General features: G+C 42.5%; 1 protein-coding gene across 6 annotated transcripts in view; it reads left to right on the forward strand.

The window, feature by feature from the left end:
- The window catches only part of PARD3 (par-3 family cell polarity regulator), a 535067-nt gene that overhangs the window by 55460 nt on the left and 469672 nt on the right, over window positions 1-9935 (forward strand). The window lies entirely within an intron of this gene.

Below are 9935 nucleotides of genomic sequence, written 5' to 3' on the forward strand. Positions count from 1 at the left end.
CCTTTGTGGGAGAAATATAGGTGAACAGTACTTCAAGGAAAGCTATGGAGGATTTGCAGTGATTACATGGTTGAGTTATTGAAACCTTTTGCCTGAAAATAATCTAATAGAACATTGTTGTATGTAAGCAGTTTTTTAATGCTATAATATGTATGCAGATGAGTAACTTCTCCTTCTCTGTGCTCTCTGTGGATATATATATATATGTATATATGTATATGTATGTGTATATGTGTATATATATGTATATATACATGTGTGTGTGTGTGTGTGTGTGTGTGTGTGTGTGTGTGTGTGTGTGTGTATATATGTGTATATATATATAATATATATATATATATAATATAATGTGTGTATGTAAACAATATGGGAATATGGGTATCCTCCCTGCTGAAAGGCTGCCGAGATCAGTTAGCCATGGAACGAGTCCATTGTATTCCATTCATCTGACAAGACTGATAGACATAAGGGAAAGAGTTGCAACACACAGCCACTCTGCAGCACTGCTCCGAAGGAATTATAGAATGTATATGTAATAAGTGGACCTGAATGTTCATCTGTACAAGTACATACTCTATACGCCTAATTACCATACGACCCTGGTGTCAGACTGAATTTCCTGTTGAATTTTGCGGCTTCATGCCTAATTAAACTTTCATAGAAAAATGCAATGCGAGTCATGAAAAATGTGCACATCTATACATCCCCTGCACCTCTTCATTACCACAATAAATGCACATCACTTACAAAGGTGGAAATGGACTTTAAGCCCAACTACAACAAAACCATAGATTATTTTGTGTAGAATGAGGAAAGGTTAGGGCCTTTTGTCTGTTTTTATTGCTCTCTCTTGGTTAGCTTTCTCCTTCCTGTTGGCTCAGGAGGAAGGTTGGCAGGAGTTGAGCTTTAAGGCAGGCCACAGAAATTAGAGTGTAGCCAAACATACGTGTGTGATTTGAACATCTTCAGGACTCTCCATTGGCCGAGTGCTTTAGAATGTTCTGCAATCTGTATTCCTGGATGCTGCGGGGATAACGGGAGGAGAGAGGAGGGTGAGAACACGACATCTCTCCTCCTCTGGTCACAGTATGCCATGTGACAAATACAAGGCTTTTTGTGAATGGAGGAGGAGAGAGGATTGTATCGGATGTACCGGGAGCCCTTCATTGCTATAGTTGCTTCTCTCAACCCGAAGCACCCAGAAATCCAGCACTGCATAGGAGCCGGCTTGCAGCAAGGTACTATGCAGCAGCCCTCCACCCAGCGTATACATATTATTCGGGCTAACTTGCATAGCTATTACAGTATCTATATTCTATATACAGTATCTTATATTCTCTTGAGTTCAGCTTTAATGGCTTAATTGGGTGAGCGCTTTGTGTTGCCTGGCAGCACCATAAGGGTAACCTAAACCACATTCATATTTTTCTTGCATTTAGCCAGTGTTTTTCAACCTTTTTTGTGCAAAGGCACACTTTTTTCATGAAAAAATTCACGAGGCACACCACCATTAGATTTCCAGCCGGTTAACGAAGGGAAGTGGGAGGAGTCTGTCCGTGACGTCACCGGACTCCTCCCTCCTTCCCTTCGTTACCCATCACGGACAACTACATCACCCGACTCCTCCCCCCTTCCCTTCGTTAGCCGAAAGAGCCACTCAGGGAAGGGGGGAGGAGTCCGGTGACCGTCGATGTCCGTGACGTCACCGGATCTCCGACGGAAGACCCGGAAGCCGGCGGAGAGGTGAGTAACTTTGATCGATCAAAATTATTTTGATCGATCAAAGAAATTAACGATTTATTGACGGCACACCAGAAAATATCTCACGGCACACTAGTGTGCCGCGGCACAGTGGTTGAAAAACGCTGCATTAAGCCACCCGAGGCCTAAAGCCCAATTACAGGCTCCATGTGCTTTGCTTTGAGATTTATTTTACCATGTTGTGTGTTTGTACACAAAGCAATCAGCTATTGGTGTAGGTTGCCCCCTTGTCTGTTGTAGCCGTACCATTTCCTGGTGTGAATCATTAGCTGGTAATTAAGGAATGTCACTACCCATTATTTAAAGTCATAAAGCTATAATTGTCTGTCTTTATTTTGCTCACTGGGGTGCCTTCAACCCTTTTCGACAACTTTCCTGTGTTTTGTGTACTGCAAGCAGTTAGTTTGATGCCTTACGCTCAAGTATAAAATGTATTTCTAGTGCAATAAATTAAATCGAACATATGAGGAGCACTGCCTAATTCTTCATGGCTTTGGCTTTTCATTCGAGGGCAGCTGTATTGCCCCATCCCATCCCAGCCTACTTCTATTTTTTAGCAGTTCTTGACCTGCGGACCCCATCTGCTAACCTGTTTGCAATGCAGGAAAGTTGTTTGCAGACACACCCATTATAGTCTCCTTGTTCTCATAAACAGAATGGGGGGAATTTATCAAAACTGGAGCACCTGTGCATGACAACCAATCAGCTTCTATCTCCAGTTTGTTCAATTAACATTTGAAAATGAAAGAGAGAAGCTGATTGGTTGACATGCACAGCTGCTCCAGATTTTGTCTGCTCCAGTTTTGATAAATTCCCCTCAATGTGTCAGTAATGGGATGTTTCAGGGCCCATTCACACCACATCCAGATCATCACCAGACTGTTTCCGGACCCAAAATGCATCCTAATATATCGCTATGCTATTTCCGGCCTCTGTTCACACCAGCGCAGTCCCTTCCAGACCAGAAAGATACTGCATGTCGCATTTTGTCTGGTCTGGAATGCACTGGAGCTTCTGCAGGTTCACACCATTTTCCAGACCAGATCTGGTCCCGAAAATGGTGTGAACCTGCCCTTAAACTTAACTTGGGTGTTGCAACCTGATATGTAAATCATGAGATGAATTTGCACTGCACAGGCTTCAGGAAATGGAACCATTTACAGCACATGTTCGGAGTTCTGTGAAATGTGGCTACTGCAAGTTTTTATAAAGAACTTGTTATATTGAATGGCCATTGACTTAAGCACCGTTGCAGCATTTGCTGGTCTGTGGGTCTATGAACAGCAGGTTTTAGATTTTAATGGAAGAGAATGCTACTTCTTCGGGTTCTTTTTCTAACAGCAGTGATAAGGTTAGGTTACTGATTATACTGTAGGAAGAAGTGCCTCAAAATGGGAAGATTTCATGAAGTTTACCAGAATGTCCATCATTTTTCATGTTGCGGTTTTACTAAAAATGCGTGGCGGCACGTTTTGCTCTTAATCATGTGTAAAATGGTTTTTAATCATACTTGCTGAGTGGTGGAGATCAGCACATTAAAGTCCCTGGCGTTCACCATGATGAGCCTGAGGTCTGGTCTCTTGGGGATAGCAGAGACATCCTACCTTAATCTGACACAGTAAATATCCCTGTGACCTCTTTTGTGAAATGGGGTTTGCCCGGAAGAAAATAACCCGCCTTCTAATTTGTGGTATTTTGGGTGAATAATGCTCATAACTGAGGATTTACAGAACAAAGACACAACCCTGTTTTTGATGTTGTAAATAATCTGCTTTGATCTAGGTGAATTTCCTTGTCTACACATTGTGATTACAGGCTTTTTATCTTGGCTGTAGAAGAGTAATTCAAGGAGGGGAAAAAAAATAGTGCGTATGTTGGGTTTCTTCCAGGGGCAGATCGATCCGTGTTTTGAATCTTGTGCACAGTCAGAACATTACAAAGTTTACAATACAGAACTGCAAAAAGTTCTCCTTGAGTGTAGGTTAAAGAGGACCTGTACTGTGGAAGTGGTATCCCAAAAAAGGCAAGCAGAGGGCAAAGGACTAGTCACGGCATTGCTTGCGGTCTGTAGCTGATCTTTCCTGTTTTACGGACTAGTTATGCCTTGTTCTTTTTTAAATCAGAAGTCCGCTTTATTGTGTAAATACACGATACATGAAAAACATATAAAGGTGTACAACAGTCATATTTCAAATACTATAGCAGTAGTAAGCTGCCCACTGTAAAAGGGCAATCGTCGTAGCCTTGCTCTGTATTATGTTTCTGTGTTGAGGTTGCCATCTTAGTAGAGGAACAGTGCTTTGTTTCCAGATGTGAGGAATCCATTGGCCAGAAAGCAGCACGAAAAGTGCAGTTTGCACAGAGCCACAGAATGAATGCATTAAGAGAAGGGAGATCCTTGCACTGAAGCTCCTCAGTTACGGCTTATTCTCCAGCAAGGAGACCAGTGAGCAACAGAGTAGTGACAGCACCAAATCTCACTCATAGTTTCTTTAGACTAGCAGTCCATGACAGCATTCAACAAGCTTTATTGACACTTTTTTGGGATTAGTAAACATAGAACTTAACAGGAGTTTTGACTGTAGCTTCAAAAGTGCGGCCAAGGGATGCCCACTGTCTTCATATTTTCATGCGTTAGCCATGGAACACTTTGATGAGGTCATTGGACTTACCTTGCTAATGTCAATGCGCCTTTAAGATTACAGCCGATGCATAACGTTTTGAGGTTTTCTCTTGTTGTCAATGGCTCCTACTAAAAAAAAAAAAAAAAAACCCTGCTGGCTCCTGGATTGGACATACTGGATCCTGAATTTCATATTAATTTGTTCGCCATATATATCTGTTACATCACCCATTTATAAAGCACAGTCAATATCGCTTCACTAAGTTCATTGATTGTAAGAGTAGTAGGGGAAAAAAGCCAGGAGAGCCTATTCACATGACCTGTAAAAGCCATTTAACCATCTCTCCTGCCGAGGTGAGTAGATAGACATCTGTGAGGTACTAGTAGCTCCATGCCACAACTTGCATTTCATGAATGGGCCACCAAATAAAGACCATGGTATGGAGTAACCTAGGAGAGTACTGATCGCTGAATGTTTGTATACGGCTCTCCATCCTGACTCCCTGTCACAGGAGGCTGAGCGGGCGGTGTGGGGAGGAGAGCTCAGCCTCCTGTGACACGCTAACAGCACTCTCCTCCTCCGCACCGCTTGGCTCCTGACAGTTTCTTTCCTCCCTGCTGGGCACTGCGCTGTGTCAGCATGGGGCCGGCTTTCTGGCCGGGATCGTGTCATGATACAATGCCCAACTTCCTGATAGTGGAAGCTCCAGTATCGGCATAGGCATCTGAGCATTTGGGTGAGTACGAGTACTCGCCAAAATACTCAGTATCGGTGCATCCTTACTTAAAAATGACAGATGCCTCCTGACTTTTGAGTTTTTCTCTAGTCTAGTCTTGGAGCTGGAAATGTATCTATGTACTTGTACCGAGTACGTTACTTGGTATCTGAACGTCCCTAGGTAAAAGTAGTAGTGAAAATTCACTTGTATGTTCAGTCCCAGGCAATTGGAACAGTATTTTAATACTTCTGGAAATTCTTATCACATCAGTAATTTCAGCATCCAGATTCGATATGTGCCGGTCACTATAAGCTTTTTTTGGTGGTAATAGAATCTTGTTGGGAGCAACAGAAATGTATTTTCTTTTTACTTCAGCATAGCACAAAAATCCTAATATTTAAAATGTAATCATAAATTCTGTTTCTAAGTCCTTGAAGCCAGTCATTTTCTGCTGAGTAGTGTAAAGCGAAGACATTCATCTTTGGCTGGAAGTTTATAGAAAGCTATTTAGCACCATCAGCGGTCCTGTGATCTATCTTCCATTATTCATGTATTTTGCGGAGGATTTAGCTCTGCAGAAAGGATTGTCCTTCATGTGAGTTTAATATTTGTGGGCTTGGTAATCAGCAAGGTACATATTTTCCACAAAAGCTTTTGGTACACAAGTTTACTTTCCACTAAGCTTAGATAGAATGTGGTGCCGTGCCTCCATTATTCAGAGTTTTATTAGATCATTCTGGGTAGCTTGGCCTATGTTAGCTTTGTGGAAGGTTTTATAGGTTAGAGTTGGCCAACTTAAAGGGAAACTTCAGTCTTTGTTTATTTTAGGGTTGTGCCTGTTCATGTCGCTGGATAGACTAGTAACCAATGTAAAACAACTTGTTTCTAATAATAGTTTGCAGTTTTTGTGAACAGTTGCAAGACAAAGTTTGTGAACCCTTTGGGATTGCCTGGATTTATGTGTGACAGACTCCTTAAATGTGGTCTGATCTTCATCCAAGCCACAGTAATAAGCAAAGGCTGTCCTAGTTAACAAACAACACATGCAATGTTTTACATTACATCTTTATTGAACAAATGGTTTAAATAATCACAAGCCTTGATCGAAAAAGTATGTGAACCTATATGATGAAGTTGTTCTGACAGAAATTTCAGAGGACCTTGGAAGACAAGCTATACAGACATATTAAAGGAGAACTATGGGGCAACCTTTTTTGCTCCTGGTTCTCTTCAGGGTCACCGGAGGACATATACTAATGTCCTCCGGTGACCCAAAACTCAATACATAGCGGGCTATTGCTGGCTATTTGCTGAGAGTACTGAGCCGTGCCACAGCCGGGACAGATCCTGACAATATTGGCGAGATTCACTGGCTGACAGCTGGCTCTGCCTCTAGCCAGCTGTGCCCGCCCCCTCTCCTGTTCCCCCAGTCAGCGCCGGAGAAATGGGAAGGGAGAATCCCTGCGCTCTCTGGGGAAGGGGAATCCCTGCTCTCTGCAGGGAGAGGATCAGGAAATCAGAGATCGGCAGTGTGTGTTCGCTGACTTCCCGATCCATAGAGCCGACTTGTGACAACTTCAGTGTCGCAGGTCGGCTTGAATTATGGGGATGAGTGTTTTTCACTCACACCATAATTCTTCCTTAAAGCTAAAGTTCAATCAGCTTATATGTTGCCTTCCCTGGTTCTTCTTTTACCCCTTCATGAACACATTTTTAAATAAAATGTTTGTTTTGATTGTAGGAAGATCACGGCTGGTGGGAAAGGTTGGCAGGGTGCTGTAGTGTACATAGCGTCCTAAAAACAAATTGCAGCACCCCTAGTACTTTCTCAAGAGCCCTCAGCCATGATGCATGCAGGGGGTTATGCAAATATCAAAATACCTTGATGGGTGGATATCAGTCTGGAGGAGAGGCCATTCCTAGGCAGAATGTAATTGCATGTAGACCACCCTATGTAACGCCCACATGTGATGCTGAGTCTCCGCAACTAAAAGAACTTGAATCAAATGACTTAAAGGGGTGGGCCAGGGAGAGGTAAAGCTGAGGCGGGAAGAGCTAGATCAGGGTTTGTCTACCCCTGAGCTAGATGATGCTGGATATTCTCCAGCCAGGAAATAAGGTGAGATCTATCTGACCCATTGCAGCTTCTAATGCACACCGTGAGAAGCTCAGTGTACAGTGAATCAGATGAAGCAGTATCAGTAAAGGCGAGGAGTCTTTACAACTGTGTAGGATTGAAGGTAAGGGGGGTTCAGCTTTAAGTTAAAAATGCTGAAGCATTTCTAAACGTATTATTTCACAGTAGTAGACTGTCACTATTCTCCCTAGGGATAGAAATCCTGTGAGGTGACGAGAGTCCTTGAGAAGCAACAAAGGGCCAGTAGCACAGTCTTCAAACTGATTAATACAATTAAAAAGTAATAACCAAAAATGTCTACTTACCACAAATGAACGATACATTTTTATTAGAAGCTCAGGAATACTTAACAATGAAATAGAAACACAAAGGTCTGGTATTGCCTGTAGCAGCTATTAATAGGGCAGGACATGTGGAACTGGTATTACATTTCATTGGCTCACTGGATAGATATAATGAAAGCTTGTGAGGCTTTTTTAAAGCTTAACATTGCATCCATTTTTTTTTCTAGTTTTGGCTTCTGAGATGAAGGGTAAGAACCTTTGTCAGACCACAATTGCTGTGTCCCCATTGGCAAGATTTATCCTTATTGCCGCTCCTAGTGACATCGGTCAAAGTCATTGTAAGTGACGAGGACTGCAGCAACTGCCCCTGCCATGGTGTCACAGGAATGTAAGGCCAGGTTCACACCATTTTCCGGACCAGATCTGGAACGAGGTGCATTGCGATTTGCCATGGGCTTACAGGTGCGTTCCAGTGCGTTTGCATGTGTTGGTATGCATTTCTGATGCCTTTCCATGCATTCCAGTGCATTCCAGACCAGACAATATGAGACCAGCAGTATTTTTTTTGTCTGGTCCGGAACAGACTGCACTGAGCCCAGAAATACCATAGGGATACATTGTGGTGCTTTTTTGTAGACATGTGCGATTCGTTTCGGAAAGATTAGTTATTTAGACAAATTTTCAGAAATTCTGATATATCCAAATCTCAAAATGACAGATATGACGAATGAAAACGAATCCGAATTTCCGATTAACTAGAACTTCTGAAGAAATCAGTTAGCGGTAGTCTGTACAAATTTTCGTTTCTCGATGAATATTCATTGCAGCAAAGTGACGTTTTTTAGTCTGCAGAAGAGAACAAAAAAAGTGTGAGGTCCCCCCCAATTGATACCAGACCCTTTAAGTCTGGTAGGAATGTTAGGAGGGACCCCCCCAACTTAAAAAAAAAGTGTGTGTGGTTTGCCCCAAATCCATACCAGGCCCTTTAGGTCTGGTAGGAATTTTAAGGGGGAACCCCACCCCACCCCAAAACAGGGAAAAAATGCGGGGTCCCCCCTAAACTTCCTACCAGACCCTTGATCCGAGCACATTCCCGGATCAACTTGGGGGGTCCCTCCTTACCTTCCTACCAGACCTAAAGGGTCTGGAATCAAATGGGGGGAAACCCCACGCCGCCTTTTTTTTTTGTAAAAAAAAAAAAAAAATCATACTATTTCCTTTTTGTCTAATGTCACTTTGCTACAACGAATATTCGCCCAGAAATGCAAATTCGTACAGACTACCGCTAACTAATTTCCCGAAACAAATTGACTTTCGGACCCGAATCCCGAAAAAAGAAATAACGGAAAATCTGAATGAAAACGAAACTAAACACATTTTTCTGCCGGTGCACATGTCTACTTTTTTTGGGTCCGGGAACAAACTATTCTGGTCTGGACATGATTCGGATATGGCCTGAAAGTGGAGACTGATCCCAATGGTCCTTCTCCACTCCTTTTAAAATATAGACTATAAATGAATAATTTTGGGTGGAGAAGGGGTTTAAGTTGCCTATAGCCATGACATGAAAATAGACAAATTGGTGTATTTGTTCTTGAAGCTGAGAAGAATCTTGAGATAAGCACAATAGATTTATTTTCTTCAGTACAGTCACCCAGGGCCCCGCTGAGAGACTGATCAGTACATTCACCCAGGGCCCCGCTGAGAGACTGATCAGCACATTCACCCAGGGCCCCGCTGAGAGACTGATCAGTACATTTTGTACAAGCTCAATGTCACTTCCTATATTGCTGTCTTGTCTGGTCTTGTTAACCAATGTCTTCCTGCGTAGAACTTGAAGGGAAATAAGACTGCTGTCCAGAACTTGGGAAAGCAAATGATAGGTTTACTGTTCTTGGGTTATAATTTGGGCTCTGTATAAATAGTTTGTACGTGTGCCTGTGTGCTCCATATGTTCTCTGTGCCTACATGTGTCTAGCGGTGTAGTCCAAAGTGGTGGTCATGGCTCTTCTGGATTGATTGTACACGGCTCTTATAGATCAGCAGTACATTGATTTTCAGTTGTTGGATTTTGGCACTAGTAGTTTTCACCATGCGGCTTCGTCATGGTGCTGAGAATCGGTGTTCACAGTGTAGCTGGTGTTTCATTGCCTACAATTAAAGTGACCCTGTCACCTCTTACTACTCACATACGTACTTTAAACCCTGTGCATTTTAGGCGTGATGTGTGTTTAAAAAAAGTCATGCTTGCTGCTGCCTTCGTGTGCGCCAATCAAAATGTGTGTTCGAGTTCAATGGTAAAGTATGTAAAGTGCAGATGAAACTCAACTTCCCAGAAAAATATCTGCATAGGTAGAAACTGAGCCTTAAGAACACCCTGGAAAAAATTAAATAAAAATCTATACCTGCCT

Source organism: Nanorana parkeri, unplaced genomic scaffold, assembly GCF_000935625.1.
Source record: "Nanorana parkeri isolate BGI_ZX_2015 unplaced genomic scaffold, ASM93562v1 scaffold84, whole genome shotgun sequence".
Taxonomy (NCBI): domain Eukaryota; kingdom Metazoa; phylum Chordata; class Amphibia; order Anura; family Dicroglossidae; genus Nanorana; species Nanorana parkeri.